Source organism: Chiloscyllium plagiosum, unplaced genomic scaffold (genome assembly GCF_037043375.1).
Source record: "Chiloscyllium plagiosum isolate Xiang-an unplaced genomic scaffold, Cpla_swu_hap1 HiC_scaffold_14, whole genome shotgun sequence".
NCBI lineage: Eukaryota > Metazoa > Chordata > Chondrichthyes > Orectolobiformes > Hemiscylliidae > Chiloscyllium > Chiloscyllium plagiosum.
In genome coordinates, this window is record NW_028270152.1 from 28,378,127 (window position 1) to 28,403,154 (window position 25,028).

Genomic DNA, 25,028 nt, shown 5'->3' on the forward strand with positions numbered 1-25,028 from the left:
TGTCTCTTTTATGCAGCAACCCCCACCCTCCCACCCCTTACATATTTCTAATAAATAGATGAAATATTTACATGTAGCCGCAGTTTCAAACAGAGCAAGAATTTCCTTACACACTTTGAATGCAGGATGGAGCCCATTAAATTCATCTTCAAAATGGAGCAATCAAGCAAATTCCCTTTTCTCAACGTGATAGTTGAGATTTCGACTGAATTGTTCTCTGCTGCCATCCACTGCACATCCACCCTCACTGGTTGCCTTTTGCATTAGGATTGTTAAAGTATCATGCACTGTAAGATTACCTTTACTAGTGATATCTTAACTAGACCCCAAACCATTTGCTCATCATGCAGGTCTGCAGTTGAAATAAGACACATCAAACCATTCTGTGGGATAATATGTACCATGGTCAGATTGCTGTATATTGCACAAGCTCATGAATGGGTATAAGGCTGCTATTTCCAATCATTAAAATTGCCCAGTCTACCTCAGAAGGAAGGTAACCAGGAAGTTAGTTCAAACAATGAGTGAAGCTAGAAGTTTATGGTACTACTATGCAACACAAAGTATTATCCAGTAACAGGACGCTGCTATCAAACCAAAAGACACTTTGCCTGCTACTGGTGTATGAAGTTTGAGACTGGTATGATCCCAGAAATGCAGGCTGTACATCCCAATGATTGGTGGATTGCCTCAATCAGCATATCCATTCAACTATCCATAACAGGATATATACTAATCTAACTCAACCAGGCCACACTTGCAAAATCTGAAACATTGCGTTGAAAATTAGATGTGCTTCCGCACTCACTAAATAATCCTGCTGGTACTAAGAAACAAAAGTTAGGTGTTAATTGTTCCCTCGTGCATTCTCCAAGGTAATGGCTTTAGCAATCAAAGTTCACTTGCCAAACAATCAGCACCCACTTCTCTTACAATATGAATTGCCCTTCTCTTTGAGATTTATTTGATTCTGGCTTGATGAGGTCAAGTTGCAAAGCTTTGACGTAGCTCCATTTTTCAACAGTTTTCAAGTTCTATACAGCCAAGTGATTATGGTGGTGGTTGTTGGAGGTCAGTCACTTCAGTTCCAGAGCGTTAATATAGGTGTTCCAATGGGATGCTCTGCAGCAACTCACTAAGACTCATTCAACAGCCCCTTCCAAATCCCTTGTTTCTTCACGGATGCTCTGTTAATCTGGGATTCCCTTCCTAACAGCACTATACATGTATTATACTACATCGAATGCAGTGATTCAAGAGAGTTGTTTACTTTCTCAAGGGCACTTAGGGAGTGGTAACAATTACTGGCTGAAATAGCTCCACAGAGGCTGGGATCTCATCACCAAGTCACCCTTTATTTACATGCGTAGTATGTTTGACACTGATTCAGCTGCCTCAGCCAGCTCTCAGAGTGTCAGGATGCTTGACACTCCTGTTTATTATTTTTAAATTCATTTTGCTCTTTTTTTTAAGCATTGTACAGCAGTTGTGCTTATTTTTTTCCCACATGCCCTGTGTTTGTGTGTGTATGCAGTGATTCAGTAAAAATGAACCGCTGTGTAACAACTTCATCCAATATTTCCACCACCAGTAAAAACACTCTTGTGCCCAGTGAACCATTAACAAGCAAAGCCCGATAAGGGCAATACTTATGTGAAGAAAGTGAAGGGGGAGGGGAGGGATTAAATTAAAATATAACTGGAGGGGGAAATAAAGCAATCCACCTCCCCACTATGCCCGCCTCTCCCTAAAGACATCCAGAGAATTGGTGGACACGGCATGCTCTCTTCCAAGGATACCCAGGCTCAAACATAACTGTGGAAGAGGGGCAGACAGTCAGCAGAGTTGACCCCCCCTCCTCTCCCCCACCCCCAAAACCCACTGCCTGGACCTGACGCTCCTGTTTATTTTTCTATACCTCTGGCATTTGTTTACACTCTGTTCTGAATCAGTTTTCCTGTTGATTCAGGCTGCTCCAAAGGCTAAGTATGAAATTGTGTCTATTTACCTCCTGTAATTTTTTAAAATTCTTAAATCGTTGTTCTGTGGTTGGGGTGGTGTTGAACATTTTAATCTACTCATTCTGGTTCCAATAGTAAATTATAGTTTGCTTGAAATATGAAGCAAGCCAAATGATTTGCATTGTCATGAGGCTACGGGTGAAATAAATCCACAGAGGTAGGTATCCTGTCACCAAGTCACCCTTTATTTACATGTGCACGGTACTTGACACTGATCCAGCTCCCTCAGAGCCAGCTCGCAGAATGAAACAAAGCTCTGGCACTTCTGTTTGTGTTTTTTTCTTCTTTTTTTTAGGGATGTCTGACACTCCTGTTTATATCTGTCAGCCAGGGCTCCCTGATTGGACAAGATTAACAGCCCCAATTGGGGAACTCATATTCTGTGAGATCCACCTGGCTGACCTTGTTATAATCACTACACTGGCTTAGGCAGTGTCAACCCCATTTTGTGAAAGATTATAGAACAGACTTTATCCGTTAAACCTTGTGGTATTTTGCTGTGCACTGCCTGGTATTTTAAGGCATGCTCCAATCTCTGGGGGCCATGAATACCTCTAGTTGGAATGACAATGATATCTGAGATTATACATAGAACCAAAAAAGTAACCACATTTAAAGCAACTTGCTTCCAGAGACTCTTCAGTGACTCTATGCAATTAATCTCTTGGTAGTGTGCTGTGCATTGCTGTCAGTGTCCAGGATTCCAATGTTTGACAACAGGACAACATTTAAGTATTATTGAAATAGGTTGGTGCTATAAGGTTTCTTTTCTCTTCTGTTTTGAAGGCAAAAAGTCAGGAATAATGCTTAAGACTAGTTATTTTCCATGCAAAATATTTAATCTGACATACAGCTTTTAGCAGAAAGAAAATAGGAGCTCTTTCACACAAAGATTTTCAGGCCAAAGATTGTTTAATTTCTTTGTTCTTGGAAGAAACAAATGACTCTATTCAATTTCACTGATACAAGTATTTTCTCTCCACAAACATCATGGACAATAAGCAAATCATGAACCTGATCCTGATCGAGCTGGCGATTCTCTATGTAGCACAGAGGATTAATATCTGGAATGGTAATAGCTAGAGTGCATTATTAGTGGTTATGTTAGACAATGTAACATCACATTGAACTGAGACCTGAGGGAAGAAGATTCTAATGGTGACCTGTGAAGCCATGTCTCTGTAGGTAATGTCAATTGTGTCATCAATGTTCATTAGTTTAGACGTATAGTTCCCAGCCCTCATCTGTCAAAAACATCCAGAATCCAGTTGTGATATTCATGCATGTTGGCATAGGTCTGCAAACTATTCAATGGGGATCCCAGCTAGCATTATGAAAGGGGTGAAGTGAAGAGCTGAGGCTGCCCACTTGACCAAATGCCCGCAGCAGTAATTGTCTTAGCAGTGAAGCCCACATCCCTGAATGCTACTTTTTAAGTTGTTACTGGGGCTTCATAACAGTTGACTAGAAGAGTGCAGAGTTATCAAGAACATCTTACCTCAGTCAAAACCTCTGAATCTCTAGAGAGACCTCAACAAAATTGAAGACTGGAGCAACATTGTCACTGATTCACTTGATACTGGACCCTGTCTGCACTCACTCGAAAGCCAAAAAAAGATCAGGTTTGAGTGCTTCTGTGTACAATTGGCAGCAGCATGATGCTATATTAAGAAGACAACAAACAGATGAATAAACTGCTATATATGGAAAGGTCATTGAATTCTAGCCTTTGATTCATATGTCCCAGGTAAACTTCAGATCACGGTTAATGCTTTTTCTTGCATCCCCAGAGAGAAGCTCACACTGATCTTACTTCATTGAGGACATAGAGGCCTATGTTTCTTTGTCCGCCAAATTCCTCCTTGCTTCCCTTTAGAAAGGGAAAGATATTCATGCAGTTCAGAAGATTGATGTGCACAAATATGGTAATCACCATTACATGGCTGGGCTGCATTGTCCTGCTAACTGCATTGTAAGCAAATATTTTGAACAGTTGCCTGAGTTTTGAAATTTTTGATTTATCTTCGATCTTGATCTAACTTTGTCAACAATGATCACAATCTCTTTAGACAGAACAGATCAACATTGGCTCCTATCAGCCAAAGACCTCTTTTGGCCTGGATTGACTATCAGATGAATGTGAAGATGTGCTGACCATCTCACTGGACTATTCATATCCTTCTCCAGTGGATGCACGTGTCCCTATCACTCCTCTGACAGAAATAAAGACACAGCCAGGCAGTTTGAGAACAAATGGACAATGGCCTAAGCAACTAGGACCCACGTAAAGGTCCTATAAGCAAGGCCTGATGGTTAAAAGCCATCAAGGATCAGCCCAGGCCAGTCTTGCATATTGAACAGAGGACTTTGACCTTAACAATGGGAGAGTTGTTATCATCTGAAACTCATTAAGAGGTACTCAGGACAATAGGAAGACATTATATTTGTATGTCCTTTAGTTTCAGCCACACTCATTGGCAGCATGGAGTAATCATATCTTTATATCATAAAAGGATTGGCACACCTGGGATGACCTGGTCCAAATTCATTGGGTGCTGTGACCCCTGCCCTGTGACCCTATTGGTTGAAGCCAGAGGACATATCAGAAGTGACAGCTGGTGGTCATTCACTCAGTGAAGACTCAGCTGGTGAAGACTCCATGTGAGACCCACTTTCACACCACGAAGACCCTCAGTGTACGTGATGATGGAGCTCAGCGAACTGGATCCAGCAGCCCAATCAGGTTCACAAGCGTGGGTGGGATATGTGGTTTTTAGGTAGTCAGCCAAGTTTGGGGACCAAGTTCATTCCGTATAGTGTCGGTATAGAATATTTCACAGGCAACAAGCTCACTCACAGCGATTTACTGCTCTGAATCAGAAGGGTCTGACATGAATTCAGAGGCGAACGTGAATACTGCAGATACTGGAGATCAGAGTCAAGATTAGAGTGGTGCTGGAAAAGCACAGCAGGTCAGCAGCACCCGAGAAGCAGAAAAATCGACATTTCGGGCAGAAGCCCTTCATCAGGAATTCAGAGGGTGAGGAGGTGGAATACAACAAAAATGTGATTTGTTAATGAAGTAACTAATTTTTGGGCAGAATAACAGACTCTGTTTCAGCTCACCTGCAGCTGAAGCCTGTTGTCATTACCTCTATAAATGAATATTCCAATGTTGTCTTGGCCAGTCACTCACATTCTGCTCCACAGCACCTTCTCTGGCCCTCCAGGGTATCTCTGGTCTTTTGAGTTCTGGTCTCTTGTGCATCTTCAATCATTATTGTTCCATCATTATTAGCACCAACACTGCCCAAGCCTCAAGCTCAGAAATTCCCTTCCAATGCGTGTCTACTTTTGCAACTCACTTTTCTCCTTTTTAAGATATTTATTTTAAGCTTATGTCTTGGACCTTGTGGTCATGTGATGTAATATTTGCTTAAGTGGCTTGTTATGATTTGTTTATAACATACCTTGCGATGTTGCATTACACAGAAGGACCAAAATAAATATGTTTTTAGTCATCCCGTCAAGTCCAGTTTGCATTTATGTCTTGTTTTGCTTTTTTACAAGCAACGGTTCGCATAAAGAGGTTGGGTCAGACATAAAAAAAGTTTGGAAAAGTGCAGTAGTCTACTTTCTATGTTTTACAGGAACAAACTACGTATTTACATTTCCTTGAAAAGGAGACTCACAACAACCTAAATATCTTTAAGGTAATTACGATCATTGTAATTTGCTTAATGCCACTGAAGACTGAATGATACTTCTATGTAACATGTAAACTTTAATGGAGCAGAATTTACAATTACCAACAAACTAGTGCCACCTGCTGGTGGTATAAATTTACTTTTGTCCTGTCAGGTTCAGTGAGCTTTGCATTGCAATTGTTCCAAATTACTGAACTGGCATAGCACTCTCTTTGGAACCTACATGAGCAACTATACGTTTATTCTTGGTCTTCAGAGCAGTGTTGAGTCAGAGCGAGAAAGTATCAGTCTCCTTAATCAGATGCAGACATAAAATCTCGAAGAGGATAGGATTTAAAAAGACAAAGTTTTGTAAAAAATGTAATATTTTAAAACTCTTCAACAGTAATTAAAATCTGAAGGATTCCCTTCTTGTATGTTAATTTTCATTGTCTGAGGTTTGGCAATAATTAGAAATGACTTGTGTTGTCAAAAGTGTGTTTGACTGTCATGGTCAAAACTATTTTAGGGTGGCATGGTGGCTCAGTGGTTAGCATTGCTGCCTCACAGCACCAGGGACCCAGGTTCGATTCCTGTCTCGGGTAACTGTCTGTGTGGAGTTGGTTCCTTCTGCCCGTGTTTGAATGGGTTTCCTCCAGGTGCTCCAGTTTCCTCCCACAATCCAAACCTGTGCAGGTCAGGTAAATTGGCCATGCTAAATTGCCCACAGCGTTAGGTGTATTAGTCAACGGTAAATATAGGATAGGGGAATGGGCCTGGGAGGGTTACTCTTTGGAGGGCATGTTTCCATACTGTAGGGAATCTAATCTGAAAAAACCAAACCAGAAAAACCAATGAATGGGGGGGGCAACGTTTTTACACAGAAAGGGCGGCACGGTGGCACAGTGGTTAGCACTGCTGCCTCACAGTGCCAGAGGCCTGGGTTCAATTCCCGCCTCAGGCGACTGACTGTGTGGAGTTTGCACGTTCTCCCCGTGTCTGCGTGGGTTTCCTCCGGGTGCTCCGGTTTCCTCCCACAGTCCAAAGATGTGCAGGTCAGGTGAATTGGCCATGTTAAATTGCCCGTAGTGTTAGGTTAGGGGTATGGGTGGGTTGCGCTTCGGCGGGGCGGTGTGGACTTGTTGGGCCGAAGGGCCTGTTTCCACACTGTAAGTAATCTAATCTAATCTAATCTATTTCTATTTAAATGTATTTTCCCTTCATTTATTCAATTTTGTCATTCACCTCATAGAGCATTTTATCATGAGAAGCACTCATAATATGTTTCCTTCGCTGAGTTTAATATCTGCTTTCTTAATTGAACGTGTTATGTCTGACCTATTTTCTCTAAAACCCAACTAGGTATAACTTTAATCTCATTATTAAATTTCTTAAATTACCAGAAACAGTTTTTTTTTGATTAGGGGTGTGGAAATTCTAAAATGGCATGATTAATTATGAGGCTATGGGCAAGGTGCTTGAAAAAGGGATTAGAACAGTTTTTGGCTGGCACAGATTTGATGGGCCAAAGGGCCTTTATCTGTGCTGACGGCTTCTATGACTGGAGTGGAAGTGTAGTATAAAGGGTTAATAGCAGTTACACTGATAGTTTGAATGCGTCATTAGTAAAATATTCTAATGGAGTCTTTCTGGAACATACCAGGGGAAGCAGTGTAAGTACTTAATAAATGTTTACTGTTTCCAACTCTCTGCTGTCAAAAACATTTAGGATCAGGTTGCGATAGGTATATATTGTATTCTTTTAACAATTGATCTAGGTTTTTAATTGTTATTTTAATCTGCTTTAAAATATGTGTCAAAGGTCCACACTGAAAAGTTCACCATTCTTCAGGTTGTTCAACTGACTTCCACTGGAAAGTTACGGACCTACGTTGCCCGGGCCATACTTGTTGCACAATGTCTCACCGTCCCATTGGCTGATCATGCTCCACCTCCAGAAACCGAGACATGAAAAAGTGGAGAATCTCCAGCCCATTGGCCCTGGTAAAGCCATCTTTACAAACTGGGTTCAGACAGCGTGGATTGCACCAACGAAGTGGAGCAGTGGAGATTGACAAAGGGCTGTCAAGTAATTTTTAGAGAAGCATTGGCTAGTTGTCTGAGGAAAATGCAAATGTCATTTTTAATTTGAAGCATAGACGTGTTTTAAAACTCACCTCTCTGGAAATGGATTACGAATTTCCCATTAACTAATTTAAACTTTGACCTTTCACACTTTCAGATATTTCTGTTTCTTTTTCTTCTAATGGAATTGATCAAACTCTGTGCAGTTTCCTGGATTCATATATTACATTTATATCTGCACACGTCCTGTGGGTTTTACACTGTGATTTAAGCGCCAAAACAACACATTGCATTCCACTGGTGTGTCTCTGTACATAGAACTGTACAGTGTAGGAATAGGCCCTTCGGCCTAGCATGTCCATGCCAATAATAATCCTTCCCACCTGCCTGGACCTGCCTGTATCCCTCACAAAAAAAACTTTGTCTCACACATCTCCTTTAAACCTGCGCCTCACCCCACCTTAAACCTATGCCCCCTGATATTTGACATGTTTGTCCAATGTGTGCAGGAGGGTTTCCTGACACAATATGTAGACAGGCCAACAAGAGGTGAGGCCATACTGGATTTGATTCTGGGTAACGAACCAGGCCAGGTGTTAGAATTGGAGGTAGGTGAGCATTTGGGGACAGTGACCACAATTTGGTGACTTTTAGTCTAGTGATGGAGAGGGATAAGTGTGCACTGCAGGGCAAGAGTTATAGCTGGGGGCAGGGAAATTATGATGCGGTGAGGCACGACTTAGGATGCGTGGCTTGGAAAAGTAGGCTTCAAGGGAAGGGCGCAATTGATATGTGGAGCTTGTTCAAGGAGCAACTATTGAGTGTCCTTGATAAGTATGTACCTGTCAGGCAGGGAGGAAAGGGTCGTGTGAGGGAGCCGTGGTTTAATAAGGAATTGGAATCCCTTGTTAAAGGAAAGAGGATGGCCTATGTAAAGATGAGGCGTGAAGGTTCAATTGGGGCGATTGAGAGTTATAAGGTAGCCAGGAAGGATCTGAAGAGAGAGTAAGAGCAGCAAGGAGGGGACATGAAAAGTCCTTAGTTGGTAGGATTAGGGAAAACCCTAAGGTTTTCTATAGGTATGTCAGGAATAAAAGAATGACTAGGGTAGGAATAGGTCCAGTCAAGGATAGTCGTGGGAAGTTGCGTCTGGAGGCTGAAGAGATTGGGGAGACATTGAATGAATACTTTTCGTCAGTATTCACTCAGGAACAGGACATTGTTGCCGATGTGAATACTAAGTCACAATTAATTAGAATGGATGGCTTTGAGGTATGTAGGGAAGAGGTGTTGGAAATTCTGGAAAGGGTGAAAATAGATAAGTCCCCTGGGCCTGACGGCATTTATCCTAGGATTCTCTGGGAAGCAAGGGAGGAGATTGCAGAGCCATTGGCCTTGATTTTTATGTCCTCGTTGTCTACAGGAGTAGTACCAGAAGACTGGAGGATGTTCAAGAAGGGGAGTAGGGATAACCCTAGTAACTATAGGCCAGTGAGTCTCACTTCTGTTGTGGGCAAAGTCTTAGAGAGAATTGTAAGGGATAGGATTTATGAACATCTGGATAGGAATAATGTGATCAAGGATAGTCAGCATGGTTTTGTGAAGGGCAGGTCATGCCTCACAAACCTTATTGAATTCTTTGAGAAGGTGACTAAGGAGGTGGACGAGGGTAAAGCGGTAGATGTGGTGTATATGAATTTTAGTAAGGTGTTTGATAAGGTTCCCCATGGTAGGCTACTGCAAAAAATATGGAGGTATGGCATTGAGGGTGAGTTGGAGGTTTGGATTAGGAATTGGCTGGCTGGAAGAAGACAGAGGGTAGTAGTTGATGGTAAAGGTTCATCTTGGAGTGCAGTTACTAGCGGTGTTCCGCAAGGATCTGTTTTGGGACCATTGCTGTTTGTCATTTTTATAAATGACCTGGAGGAGGGGCTAGAAGGTTGGGTGAGCAAGTTTGTGGGTGATACGAAAGTTGGTGGAGTTGTTGACAGTGAGGAAGGATGTGGCAGGTTATAGCGGGATATAGATAAGCTGCAGAGCTGGGCAGAAAGGTGGCAAATGGACACCAGAGGGATCTTGGTGTCCATGTACACAGATCTCTGAAAATTGCCACCCAGGTAAATAGTGCTGTGAAGAAGCCATATGGCGTACTGGCTTTTATTGGTAGAGGAATTGAGTTCCGGAGTCCTGAGGTCATGTTGCAGTTGTATAAGACTCTGGTGCGGCCGCATCTGGAGTATTGTGTGCAGTTTTGGTCGCCATACTATAGGAAGGATGTGGAGGCACTGGAACGGGTGCAGAGGAGGTTTACCAGGATGTTGCCTGGTATGGTAGGAAGATCGTATGAGGAAATGCTGAGGCACTTGGGGCTGTTTTCATTGGAGAAAAGAAGGTTTAGGGGTGACTTGATAGAGGTGTACAAGATGATTAGGGGTTTAGATAGGGTTGACCATGAGAACCTTTTTCCACGCATGGAGTCAGCTATTACAAGGGGGCATAGCTTTAAATTAAGGTGAGGTAGGTATAGGACGGATGTTAGGGGTAGATTCTTTACTCAGCGAGTCGTGAGTTCATGGAATGCCTTGCCAGTAGCAGTGGTGGACTCTCCCTCTTTATGGGCATTTAAACGGGCATTGGATAGGCATATGGAGGATAGTGGGCTAGTGTAGGTTAGGTTGGCTTGGATCGGCGCAACATCGCGTGCCAAAGGCCTGTACTGCGCTGTATTTTTCTATGTTCTATGTTCTATTTCCACCCTAGGAAGGAGATTCTGAGTATCCATCCTATCTGTGCCTCTCGTAATTTTATATACTTCTAGCGGGTACCCCCTCAGCTCTAGGAAAAACAATTCAAGTTTGTCCAACCTCTCCTTATAGTTAATAAACTCCAAACCAGCAACATCCCAGTAAACCCCTTCTGTACTCTCTCAAAGCCTCCACATCCTTCCCTTAAAGTGGTGACTAGAACTGCACGCAATACTCCAAATGTAGCTAACTAAATTTTTATACAGCTGCAACATGACTTGGCAACTCAATGCCCTGCCCGATGAAGGCAAGCATGCCGTGTGCTGCCTTTACCACTTTATCCATTTGTGTTGCCACTTTCAGGGAGCTGTGGATTTGAACCTCAACATCCCTCTGTGTATCAATGCTCCTAAGGGATCTGCCATTTACTGTATACTTTCCTCTTGTATTTGACTACCCAGAATGCATCACCTCAGCAGAGCAATTATGAAGGAGGGTCATTGGACTAGAAATGTTAACTCTGCTTTCTCTCCACAGACACCACCAGCCCTGCTGAGTATCTCCAGAAGTTCCTGTTTTCATCTTCTTTCGAAGCATGGGTTGCTCCTCCCTCCTCACTGTTCCCTCATACTTAAAACCACTAACAACGGGTATCAGTCTTGTTATTTCTCTCTGCTTTATGTCTATGGCTTGACCTCTCTTATTTGACTACTGTAATAGGACACCCTATTGAAGACAATGTGAAAAACTTGCTAATTATATTCTTCCATACAATTCAGCAATTTATCTGAGTAAAAACATGCTCTTGGTGACCTCTTTAGGTCAACATGTGTAACAGCAGGCAGATTGGAGCGAGGGTATGCTTTTGTGTGACACAAACCACAAAATCATAGAATCCCTACAGTGGAGAAACAGACCCTTCGGCCCAACAAGTCCACACCCACCCTCTGAAAAGTATCCCACCCAAACACTTTCCCTATTACTCTACATTTACCCCTGATTAATGCTGAAGAAGGGCCTGTGCCCGAACGTCAAATCTCCTGTTCCCTGGATGCTGCCTGACCTGCTGTGCTGTTCCAGCAATAAAGTTTCAACTTTGATCTCCAGCATCTGCAGACCTCACTTTCTCCCCTGATTAATGCACCTGACCCACATACTCCTGAACACTATGGGCAATTTCGTATGGCCAATTCACCTAACCTACACATCTTTGGATTGTGGGAGGAAACCCATGCAGACACAGGGAGAATGTACAAACTCCACACAGACAGTACCCCAAGGCTGGAATCCCTGGCCCAGTGAGGTAGCAGTGCTAACCACTTAGCCACCGTGCTGCCCCAAAAATACTGTTTAATTACCAACCTAAATGGATAGGAATGAAAAGCCATGCATTAAATAGTAAATACATGTCTCATATTAGAGAGCTGTTTTACATTCAGGTCAACTCTGTGTTAGGCCATAAATTCTGATGCTTAAAATATCAGCACAATGTATTTTCCAGTTCAATGCATAGTTATCTGCTGTTTGGGGAAAACAAATCACACACACAAACTGAACCCAAGACACAGCAAGGAAGTAGCTAGTCAATGCAAGTTCACAGAGAATTGACAGCTGCTTTTTCAATAATCTGATCTTATTCCGAATGAATTTCCCAGAACTGTGGTTCAAACACTTTTTAGAGGCTGGTTTCCTGACCTTATTGTTGGTTTGAAATTGAAAATCCTGGCAATATTTTCCGAGCAATGGGAAATAAAAATGCTGAAAATGTGGGAGCTGATTTTCTATCAGCGGATCTTATGTTGCTTTCATAGTTCACCCCCAGAAGGTGAGGGATTTAACAGGTCGAACATAGCATTCCCTTCAAAGGTACAGACAAAAATAAACCATTCTTGAAAGGTTCTATCCAGTAAGAATGACGGAATGGCAAGAATGAAGGAAACCATTACAGAACTGTGTAATTCAGGTTGCATTTCTTTTTGTGTGATGTAAAACAGTATTTGTGTTTTTTTTGCAAATTCTGCCATGTGCTGCTACATGGTGATAATGTGCTAAACTGCACCCAATCTTGTCATATACTTCTCTCTTTTCTCATTACAGACACACACCACTACTTTCTGGAGCTTTGGGGTCTCACGCCAGCCCTCAATATCTTCAATGTGTGAATCATCAGGCAATGTCATCAGGTGTGGCATCAGAGAAACAATTTTGCAGGTTCTGGGGCAGAAGGAGATGGCCAGTTAGCTCCTGTGAGCACATAAGGGTAGATATGGACCTTGAATCATGACTGCTTGCCTTTGGAGGGGTAGTAATTTATATTACAGTATTTATTGAATTGCTTTGAATCCAGCCTCTCAGAGATGGGAAAGCAAGCGTACATGACAAATGGGTGCACCAGCTGCTCTCCTTTGATCACACCATGTTAAAAACCGAGGTTGATAACAGTTACAACTTCTCACCAATTGGATATAGTCAGGAATAAAAGGTTCTCGGCTCTCAGAGGTGCCAAGAGAATGCAGAATACAGTAACAGTAAGGATGAGTTCAGGTAGGCAGGTTGGAGAATATAACTGGAGTGAATGAGGTACTGAGTGCTACACCCAATGACACAATAATAGCTGGGTTCAGTAGGTGAATGGCTAGACGAGGGATACTGAGTGCACCAACAGTGCACCATTCTATTCAAGCTGAGCAGTAATCCATGTATAAATGTGGCCTCTGGCAGGGACATCTCATCAGAAGCACAGGAAGGGAATGGGTAGTTCTGGAGTTCCTTCAACTGAATGCTGTGTATTTGTGTGGGCTGTGCCACTCTATTTATGTTATAATTATCTTGTGGCTATTAAATTGGCTTAGTGTTTGAAGATATCACAGTTCACATTGGAAGGCATTACTTCAGTTGATTCTGGATGTGACTCCGACAGTATCATGTTCCACTTTATCTTCTGTCCCTGACTCTCTGATTCTTTTTCAAGCAGTGATAATGTACATTCTCCATCCATCTCTGGGGCCTTCTAGCACTTCAACACATTACTGTTAGCAAAATATCATGGTAGGGGACCAAAAACATACATATATTCCTATGGATGAATAAGGAATCCTGCAAACCAGCTGCACTAATGCTAGAGTCAGCATTTGGCAAGGCAACTGAAGCTGCAGCTGGGGCATTATCATTGCAGACTTCATTGTAAAATTACAGTATACAATCCAAGCTTTGACCAGTCAAATCAGACGAAGATTCCTTTACATGACCAAAGGACAGTAAATAATGCCTCTGAAAATAGTTCTTCAACATGCCAACCAGGTTTAAGCTGGAGGTAATATAATTCAAAGAACTTCAGATACTAGAGATCTGAAACAAACCCAGAAATTGCTGGAGGAGCTTAGCAAGTCTGGTAGCATCTGGGAGGAGAGAGTAGAGTCAATGTATTGAGTCTGGTGACTCTTCATCAGAACAGATTTTCTGAAGAATGGTCAGTGGACTTGAAACAATAACTCTGTTAGCTTCAGAACACCATGCCATCTTTGCCCCCTGGTGGCTGGGGTAATGGGCATGGATAAAGTTCCGGAACTAATTGCTACATTAAAGATGATAGGTGGAATCTTATAGGGGTCTGAGAATTTAGGCCATACTGAGATCTGTGGCAGATTCAGACAAGAAGACCAGCAAGGCTAATCTTGACATCAAGAACACCTAGTTCTAGCTATTATTTCGCAAGCAGCAAAGTTTTCGCAAGGCAGCAGCAAGCAGCCAGTTAAGAGGGATTATAGCTTGGCCCAGCACACCTTTCTAATATCCAGATTCCTAGCTTACCAACACTCAATGTTGGAATTAGAGCAGGCACTTGGTCAATTCAGCTTGCCAGTTTTTCCAAAGAACCATAGGGTGAACATTGGGCACTAACATCTCAGAGCATGCTCCATGGACATTGACATTCGACATGTACCAGCCTCCAGGACCCCCCTCATGGCACATCTCTGATTCACTTACAGGATGCTTCTGTACTTCCTTGCTTACACCTCAGGCTGTGGCAGCAGCTCCCATTACAATGATACAGCCAGGACACTGCACATTTGGAGACTCACACCAACTTATGGACTAGTACATTCATCCCCAGCCTCTTCTCTCTCTGTCAGAGTGCTGACTCACTCTGAGCCTACCAGGACACTCACAGCATCCTTGCCTTGCATATTTGTGCTTTGCGTCCTCAGCCAGCGATACCAGCCTCATTATCATTGCTGTCTTGCAGTGCCATTTAGCTCAGACACAAAGCCAGGAAGCTTGTCATTGGTTGACAGCATGCCTTCATCAAGCTGGAAAGTCTTTGGTCAAGGTGTCCTGGCACAGTGAGACAAGGGAAGCCTGTGGTACCATTCCTGGAGCTTGGTCTTGGTCATTCAGGATGGTCAGATACTTTCTACATAAGAAGTAAGGAGCCAAAGGTCAGGCAGCCCAACACCTGCTTTGACTCTTTCTGTCTATTGTAAGTTGGAATGAGGCAGACATTAAGGGAGATAAAAGTGGGTGGCATTGATTTTTTGGTATTAGTGAGAATGGTGGAGCATGGGTCTCAGTGGACAGTTGATAGAGTAGCAGAGAAAGATTGAGTATGAAGTATTAGAGAGGAGATGGTGGCACATACACTGGTTTCATGGAGAAAGTGCATTCCTCCAGACAGCTGAGATACCACTGACTCAGGCTGAGAACCTCAGATCTGGCTGACATGGTCTCCACTGCTTTTCCTGGGAGAGAAGAGGAGATCCTGTGTTTGCACTACCTATCTAGCAGGACCTCCAGGTCCCTGCCTCCAAAATGAGGCAGCGATTTCTCCTGTCTGTCATGCCTGGGACAATGTCAGGAATCATGAAGGGCAACATCACACTGACAAATTTTGTCCAGGGTCTTGAGGGGCTTCAACTATGTTGTGGGAAAAATGCATGCCGGAGAATTTTGTGATATCTGCTGAATGGCAAGTTGTCCTGGGAATGGCATAAGATGGGGTTGGAATTGGACTTAGCAGATGACATGGGGTGGATTGGAAAGTTAAGAGATGAGCTTGGTCCAGCACGGTGAGAAAATCCCACTAGGCCTTGTGCTTAAAATCTCTTATCAATTCAACATCACTGAGAAAACGAATGATTCTTTTGTTATATCAATGATTGCTCTTGCATCAAAAATCCACTGAATCCACTCTGCAGGGAAAAACCTCTGGAAATGTTTGATGTTCACTTTTTTTGTCAATGCAAACTTTACGTCACCAAAGAAGTCATTGCTTTACTCTGAAAATATTTTTATCTGATTTTACTTAAGGGACATGGAATTTAATTATTACAATTTAATTAGAGATGTACATAGAGATGTACAGCATGGAAACAGACCCTTCAGTCCAACGCGTCCATGCTGACCAGATATCCCAACCCAATCTAGTCCCATTGTCCCTTGTTATTTTTCAAAAATCTAATCTCAGTCTGTATCATGGTTAAAATGAACATTTTATTACTTACAAGATCGTCTCTGCAGCTCTGATGTCTGTGTGGATGTTAAGAACAGCAACAGCTGAAAGAAATGCAAAGAACTTCCAATCATCCAATTATTCATAATATATTGAGGCAGCAGAATGATACTAGAGTCATAGAGTCATAGAATTGTACAGCATGGAAACAAACCCTTCAGTCCAGCACGTCTATGCCGACCAGATATCCTAACCTAATCTGGTCTCATTTGCCAGCAGTTGCCCCATATCCCTCTTAAACCCTTCCTATTTATATACCCATCCAGATATCTTTTAAATGCTGTAATTGTACCAGACTCCACTACTTCTTCTGGCAGCTCATTCCATACAAACATCACACTCTGCATTGAGAAGTTACCCCTTAGCTCCCTTTTAAATCTTTCCCCTCTCACCTTAAACCTATGCCCTCTAGTTCTGGACTACCCTATCCTGGGGAAAAGCCATTTTCAATTTACCCTATGAACGCTCCTCATGATTTCATAAACCTCCATGAGGCTTATATCTCAGCTTCTGACACTCCAGGGAAAATAGCCCCAGTTCAATCAGCCTCTCCCAATATCTCAAACCACCCAAGCCTGGCAATATCCTTGTAAATCTTTTCTGAACTCTTTAAAGTTTCACAACATCCTTCCTATAGCAGGTGGACCAGAATTGCACACAGTATTCCAATAGTGGCCTAACTAATGTCCTGTACAGCTGCAACATGATCTCCTAACTGTTATACTGAATGCACTGACCAATAAATGCAAGCATACCAAATGCCTTCTTCACTGTCCTGTCTATCTGTGACTCTACTTTCAAGGAACGATGAACCTGCACTCTAAGGTCTCTTTGTTCAGCAACACTCCCCAGGACCTTTAAGTGTACAAGTCCTGCCCTGACTTGCCTTTCCAAAATGCAGCTTAAAGTTTCCTAGGGCTTAAAGTTTCTGATTATGAAGGCACATTTCATAAAGCTGACTTGCAGTCTCTTGAGTTAGGTAGCTAACAATGCAATATATAGTGGAAACTCAAGTTGAGTTGAACAAAATGTACAATGTCAACATTGCACAAATTGTACTGAAAACACCAAAAGAACTGATCAGAAATGCCAGGCCAATTAGTTTAAAGTAATAAATGAATTCAACTGGGCATTTTTTCAGGCGACAAAACCCAGGACAAGTGGACCTAATCTAAAAATGAAAGCTAGGCCTTTAAAATTTTGATTCAGGAGCCACAGATACCTAAGGTAAGTCATTAGCTGTTTGTAAGTAATTCCCTACTTTATTAAGTTTATTAAGGAATAGCAGTTTAGATATGATACAGTAAAATATTATTGAGAGGAAATATATTATAAATATTATAGACAGGAGTCATCACAAAAGTTAAATATTTTATACAAGTTCACAAAATTCACTAATATACCTTTTAGACCCAAGTTAACAGTAAGCTTGGAGCAGGTTTCTGTTCCTAACAGGAAGGCCTATTTGTTACAAATAAGTAGATCCTAGCTACCGATAAACAATTACAAAGTGTTGACATATATTTCTACTAGTCAAAACTCTAACCTCCTTATAAAACTCCCCTACACACAGATACAGACAGACACAAAAGCATAGGTGTTATGAGCAGATGGAAAAATTGGGAAGGCAGTTCACTGATTGTCCACTGAGATAAATCTTTTCATAAAGTCATAAAGTCCCTTTGGTAGAGAAGCAGGCCATTTGGCCCTTTGAGTCCATACTGACCCTCTGAAGAGCATTCCACTCATCCCAGCCCCTCCCCCTCCCTATCCCTATAACCCTGCATTTTCTCTGGCCAATCCACCTAACCTGCACATCTTTTGGCTTTGTCAAGTCCTGCTGTTTCTCGATCTTCCTTCTTCAGGCACTTTCATGTGCTTGCAAGAGTCACAGAGCGACTAGTTCACATTTATAACTAATTGGACAAACGCAGCTTTTAGCAACTGATGAGGGAAATAAACTGGCTTTCTTCAGGTTTGAGTATTTTTTTTCTGCAGAGAATGGACAGCTACTTTCTTTCTGGAGTCCAATGGCTTTTAACCAAACATTCAAACACAAAAGTTGTTCAGCTACCTGGGAACCAATCACATAGTTGCTGGCAGGAAGAAGGTCATGTCATTGAGAACAGGTCACCATTACCCAATCCAATCAGCTACTTGTTGCTGACTGAATTTCCATTAATACACAACCATAGACTCCAGCTCACCTCTAATAGCCTCTCTCACTGCTTGAACAAACAGTAATGCAAACAGTATGGTTGGATAACTTGTTTTTTAAGAAGTGTAGCAATTCTTTCCATAATCTTTGGTTTTAAAACTCCTTTCCCATTTCAGGCCACAATCAAAATCAGAGCAAACTAAATGAAATAAAGCTGGAATCCCGTCACCAATCATCCTTTATTTACAAATGCATAGCCTTTGACAATAGCACTGTCTCTCACTGAGTCAGGCATTCAGCGGATGAATATCCCTGACATTTATCCTTTTATGTCAGCCAGGTTTCCCTGATTGGATCAGATTAACAGACCCAGTCAGGGAACTCATATTCTAAGAGCTGACCGCATAACAATCAAAACACTAAACACGTACAGTTTTTATATTACAATCCACAGCAGTTTGGAGCGATTCACTGATATCAGAGTTAGAATGGCCAGTTGGCACAGAGAGTGTTGATCTCTGTTGCTTGCAATGGCATCATCCTTCTTTCTAGCCAAAGTCTCAGGTTATCTGTCCTGGGCCTTCCCCCATCTTTCTCTTCTCTTCGTTTTCCTTCTTATCTTCTGTCCATCTTCCATCTGAAGAAGGAAGCTGCCTTACAAGTACTGCCTCTGGACAAAGGCATCACGCATCTCGAGGCCGCTCTATGGTTTGTGCAATGCTGTGGCATTTACCAGACTCTTATCTTGATAAGAGTGTACACAATCTGTCATCGTACAGACTGAGAAGCTTAAACTAGAAGACTCTAACATTTCTAAGAACTTTTCATGTGCGTTTCCAAAGAGAAATAAAAATGTTTCATTGAGGTAGTCTTGTGCTCTGCATATCAATTTTTATGAAGTATTGAATTGTTTTTCTAAGAAGTGTCATTTATTAAAATTCCTACTTCTTACAGCCACACTGGGGAGAATCAGGAACCACTTATTCACACAGTTCGACACTGGAAATCGAAACCTCTTTCCAGGTGGGATAGCCAAATCATTAAGCTCCTGTGGCGAGGAGAGTGGACCGGCTTCTCTACATTACTTACCTATCCCTTCAGATGGGAGGCCTGTCTAAACAGGATCACTCCTCTGTGGATCTTTCTCCCAGAACAAATAACTTTCTGTTTTAAAAGGAGTCAATTTAACCAAACATTCTTGTGTTTGCAAAAGAATGAGTTTATTATTTTCTAAATGGGAGAAAAAAGAAATGGCACTTCTTATCGATAGTCCATGTGAATGTTATTAGTCTAAAAAAAGTTTAAAAACATAAATTTATGGGTCAGTCTCTGAGTAGATAGTTGAACGTTGCAAGGTTACATTGCGTTAGGGCAAAAACTAATTAAAAACTGAGGAAGAAATTTAAACATGGAGACTACTGGCATTCTGAAAGTTTATGACAGTTGCTTTACATTCCTTCCCAGAAATAAACATTTCCCTCATTACTGACACTCTTATTCTTCCCTTCCCTTTTAAGTGTTAGGGCTGCCCATGGTTTTAAGTTAACATAAAATGGCCGCCTGTCATTTTTAGTCAACATAAAAATGGTGAAACAAAGTTGTTTGCTGAAGTAGTAATTTACATAGTAGGAATTGTACTCATACCAACCAGGTAGGATAATGATGTGTGTCATAGAAATCACACAATAGGGTCTTATTAAGAAGAATCAAAAATGTAGCTATTGTTTAAACTCTCGGTTACAGACAAAAAAAAACTGTAGATGCTGGAATCCAGCCCCCTCCGCCAATACCCTCCTCTGCCTTGCCGAACAGGTCCTCACCCTTAATAAATTTTCCTTTAACTCCTCCCATTTTTTCCAAATCCAGGGGGTGGCAACAAGAACTTGATGGGCCCCAGCTATGCCTACCTCTTTGTCGGCTATGTTAAACAGTCCCTCTTCAGTACCTACACAGGCACTGTGCCCCAACCCTTCCGCTGTTACATTGATGACTGCATCCGTGCAGTGTCCTGCACCCAGGCTGAACTGGAGCAGTTAATTGACTTCGTCAACAACTTCCATCTCACCCTCAAATTCACTTGGTTCATCTTGGACACCTCCCTCCACTTTCTTGACCTCTCCATTTCCATCTCTGGCGACAGTCTCCAGATGGACATTTACTACAAGCCCACAGACACTCACAACTACGTGGACTACACCTCCTCCCACCCAGTATCCTGCAAGAGCTCCATCCCATTCTCCCAGTTCCTCCATCTCTGCCGCATCTGCCCAGGCAAGGAGACATGTCATTCACGAGCATCCCAAAAGTCCAACTATTTCAAACACCGTACTCCCTCCATTCCTCGTTCCACTGCTCTAAATGCACTCCCTCCAAACACCGTAAAGACAGAGTCCCCCTTGTCCTCACCTACTACCCACCAGTCTCCGCATCCAATGCATCATTCCTAAACATCTCTGCCAACTCAACTGGACCCCACCACCTAGAACATCTTGCCCTCCTCACCCCTCTCTGCCTTTTGCAAGGACTGTTCCCTTTAATAGTCCTTGGTTTGTGCCACTCTTCCTTTGGACAATCCCCACCACAAAACTGTCCCCCCCTTCCCACCCCCACTCCCACAAAGCCACAGGTACCTTCCCCTGCAACTGGAATAGATGCAAAACCTTCCAATATACCACCCACCTCACCTCCATCCAAAGCCTCAAACAGTCCTTCCAGGTGAGACAGAGGTTCACCTGCCTCTCTTCCAACCAAATTTACTGCATCAGGTGCTCCCAAAGTGGTCTTCCCTACATTGAAGAGACCAAACGTAAACTTAGGGAAGCATCACCAAGCATCACAGCCAGGCCCACAGGGGCCAACCTGACCTCCCAGTCATAGCCCATTTTAATTCCCCGTTGCACTCCTCTTCCGACATGACTATCCTTGACCTCCTCCATTGCCACAACGAAACAAACTGCAAATTGGAGAAACAGCACCTCATCTTCCACCTGGGCAGCCTACAGCCCAGAGGAGTCAACATTGAGTTTTCCAATTTCTGATAACCTCCCTTCCCTTCCCATCCCATCCCATCTTTGGTGAGCCTCCAGATGAAGCATTGCTGATGATTCCTGCTTTCTATTTATATGTTATGGTTTTTTTGGATTGATGATGTCATTTCCTGTGGTGATGTCATTTCCTGTTCTTTTTCTCAGGGGGTGGTAAGTCGGGTCTAAGTCAATGTGTTTATTGATAGAGTTCCAGTTGGAATGCCATGCTTCTAGGAATTCTCGTGCATGTCTCTGTTTGGTTTGTCCTAGAATGGATGTGTGACCCAGTCGAAGTGGTGTCCTTCCTTATCTGTATTTAAGGATATTAGTGAGAGAGCAGCATGTTGTTTTGTAGCTAGTTGATGTTCATGTATCCTGGTGGCTAGTTTTCTGCTTGTTTGTTCAATGTAGTGTTTATTTCAGTCCTTGCACCAGTATTTAGTAAATGACATTAAGTTTGATTGTTGTCTGTGTAGGGTCTTTCAAGTTCATTAGCAGCCATTTTTGTGTGTTGGTGGGTTTGTGGTGCCATGATGCCAAGGGGTCTGGGTAGTCTGGCAGTCATTTCCGAGATGTCTTTGATGTGGAGCGGGGGGAGTGGCTAGTGTTTCTGGACATGTTTTGTCTGCTTGTTTGGGTTTGTTGCTGAGAAATCTGTGGACTTTGTTCATTGTGTATCCGTTCTTTTTGAAACCCGTGATTTTCCTCTGTTCTGCATAGTTCCTCTGTGCTGCAGTGTGTGGTGGCTCGTCACCACAGGAAATGGCATCACCAACCCAAGGAAACCCAAACAAATAAATAGAAAGCAGGAATCATCAGCAATGCTTCATCTGGAGGCTCACTGAAGATGTTACCTAGTATGAGGATGAAACGTCTGAACACATGAACCTTCCAGCTCAGCGAGCAAACCTATATCCATACAAGGTTAAAAATCACACAACACCAGGTTATAGTCCAACAGGTTCAATTGGAAGCACACTAGCTTTCGGGGCATCACTCCTTCACCTGATGTGCTTTCAATTAAACCTGTTGGACTATAAACTGGTGTTGTGTGATTTTTGACTTTGTACACCCCAGTCCAACAGCGACATCTCCAAATCATATATCCATACAGTAGTAGTTTTAATGTATCCAATGTGAAGGGATTTAATTGGATTCCTGTAGAGTCAGCTTTGAAAAACCTTGATAGAGGCTCCTTTTACCAGGTGGCTCAATGTTTATTATTTAGTAAAGATCAAGAAAAAGGCTGATCCCACACTAATTCAGGCTTTTTTAGATAACTATCACAACATGTTATATCTATATCAGTACAGTGAAGGTCTAATGGGTGGCAAGGTGGCTAAGTGGTTAGCACTGCTGCCTCACAGCACCAGGGTCCTGAGTTTGACTCCCACCTGTCTGTGTGGAGTTTACACATTCTCCCCGTTCCTGCGTGGGTTTCCTCCGGGTGCTCCGGTTTCCTCCCACAATCCAAAGATATGCAGGTCAGGTGAATTGGCCATGCTAAATTGCCCACAGTGTTAGGTGCGTTAGTCAGGGGTAAATATAGGGTAGGGGAATGGGTTTGGGTGGGTTTCTCTTCGGAGGGACGGTGTGGATTTGTTGGGCCGAAGGGCCTGTTTCCACACTGTAGAGAATCTAATCTAATCTAAATGCAACCAACAAACTAACATTAGGGGATTTAACTGAATTTCTGTGGACAGAATGCTTTAGATTGTATATAGAGGCCTCCATTCTACTTACAGGGAGAATTGGATACCAGTTGCAGAAGTCAACGATATTGGAATATGATTGAATAAGGTGTATTGTGAAAGCACAAGGATGGGTGATAAAGATGTCTGGTATATTTTGTGAGGTCATGGAAGACCTGGAGTTGTCTGTCATTGACCATGCAGCCACGCCATTTCTCTGATTGGATGTATATGTAATTAATTAATAATACCATTGTTTTACATTAGTCAAAGGTGGGCTGGAAGCAAATGTATAAAAGTTTACATCTTTCCTTAGTTTAATGGAGAATATCTGCACCCCCAGCAGTTTGTTCTCATTGATGTAACATTAATAAAATCTTTGATATTGGGAGTAGACTCCGGCTGTCAAGTGATTAAATTGGTCATTCTGCCCTAACACGTTAGATGATATCAGTAATATATTGTCTTAGTCAAACAGTCAACTTTGAGATTCTAAGCTTGGCAGGTTGATTGATATTCTTTTGTTCTTTTTCCTTTTGATGGTGGCTGGTAGCACTTAGAGGCCGATAGTAACTTTTCCTCTCTTTACCTGCAATGAAGAGATGTTTAATTAATGTTTTTCAACTGTGACATTCAGAGATACGAGTTCACATATTAGTACATCAGGCACTAAGATCAGGGTAATAGTCAGATTTAAACTCTCTTATTGCATATTTCTAGAAAGGTAGAACACAAGCATGTCATTCTCATTGACCTTTCCTTTCCAATCCTTCTCTTTAAAGTTTCCCTGACCTTGTACAGGTGTGACATTTCACGGGTCCACAGAGGACTCTGCCAGACAGTCTCTGAATCTACATCCATGATCAGCTGTCTTGGCTTATCAAAACAAAATGTGATTAAAAAATTCAACCTGTACATTAGTGCTTTGGTCTTCTGATCTGTGTGTGTGCACACACAGTTCAGGGAAAAACAACACCGAAGTATGAAATTGGCAATTTCACTAAGTTTTTAATGAAAATGACCTAGTGGCAGAAGTAGGTAATTAAACTTTTTTTTGTCTTTTTAACTAAGAAACACAGTTAGACCGAGATAAAGACTAAGCTACAAGTCCTGATCACTAAGGAAGGTGGTGGTGGTGACCCAATTAGTTGTGTTTAACCAATACTGACCTTGGTTCACCTCTAATGGGCATACTGCAAGCTTGCCTTGATGGTTTTAACACAACAGGGTCAGAAACATGTTGACTTTTCAGCTTGGGTTTTCCTTTCCACAGCCTGCTTTGTGGATGCAAATTTAGTGAAGGAGGAAGAGGTAAAAGGGTTTGTATGTGATTGACCCAAACACACTCACATACCCATTCCCCCACGCACTCAACCAGCCACACACTCAACCATTCACCCCAGCACTCATCAACTACATCCCTACTCAATAAAACTCAACAACTGACTCAGTCTCCCCACAGCCTGCTTACTCATCCTCATTCACTCATCCTCACTTAATCACACCCTCACTCATTCACACATCCCACTCATCCTCTTATCTTTACAATCACCCACACTCAATCAGTCATTATTCACTCATTCACAGACACACTCACTCACCCACTCAAACACTTAGAAACACCCAATTTCTCATCAACACTTACTTACTCAATGACACATAGTCAAGCTCACTCATTTACCCACTCCCTCCCACACTCATTCACTCACGAATCCGTACACACACCCATCCAGACTCACTTACTCTGCAATACTGATTCATTTTGTCACCCAGGCTCACTCTCTCATCATCACTCACTTACCCACAGTGACTCATTCACACACTGTCAGTCACCCTAAATGCTCACCCACACTAATTCACAATCATTCACTCATCCATGATCATACTCACACTCACTCATTCACTCACCCACGTCTACTCACATTCACTCATTCACTCACTCATATCTACGCACGCTCACTCATGCTTACTCACACACTGGGAAGTTTAGTGATTAATATTACTGAAGTGCAGAATTGGACAGCTCCAAAGGTTTCAACATCAGCTGTCAAATGCTTCAGGGTGAGATGTTGCTGCAAAACACTCTCCTTTTGACCTCCCTCTCCCAG

The 25,028-nt window shown here is 42.4% G+C and overlaps 1 long non-coding RNA gene across 3 annotated transcripts in view; it reads left to right on the top strand.

The window, feature by feature from the left end:
• The window catches only part of LOC148147939 (uncharacterized), a 64,051-nt gene extending 40,740 nt beyond the window's left edge, over positions 1-23,311 (top strand). For 2 of the 3 annotated variants that reach the window (XR_015759382.1, XR_015759383.1), the window contains 5 exons: positions 5,672-5,734; positions 7,560-7,711; positions 12,634-12,719; positions 19,158-19,226; positions 21,950-23,311. This is a non-coding gene — a long non-coding RNA (uncharacterized LOC148147939). Of the gene's footprint in view, positions 1-5,671; positions 5,735-7,559; positions 7,797-12,633; positions 12,720-19,157; positions 19,227-21,949 lie in introns of all 3 variants that reach the window. The other variant, XR_015759384.1, reaches the window with a different exon arrangement.
• Positions 23,312-25,028: the final 1,717 nt, after the last annotated feature.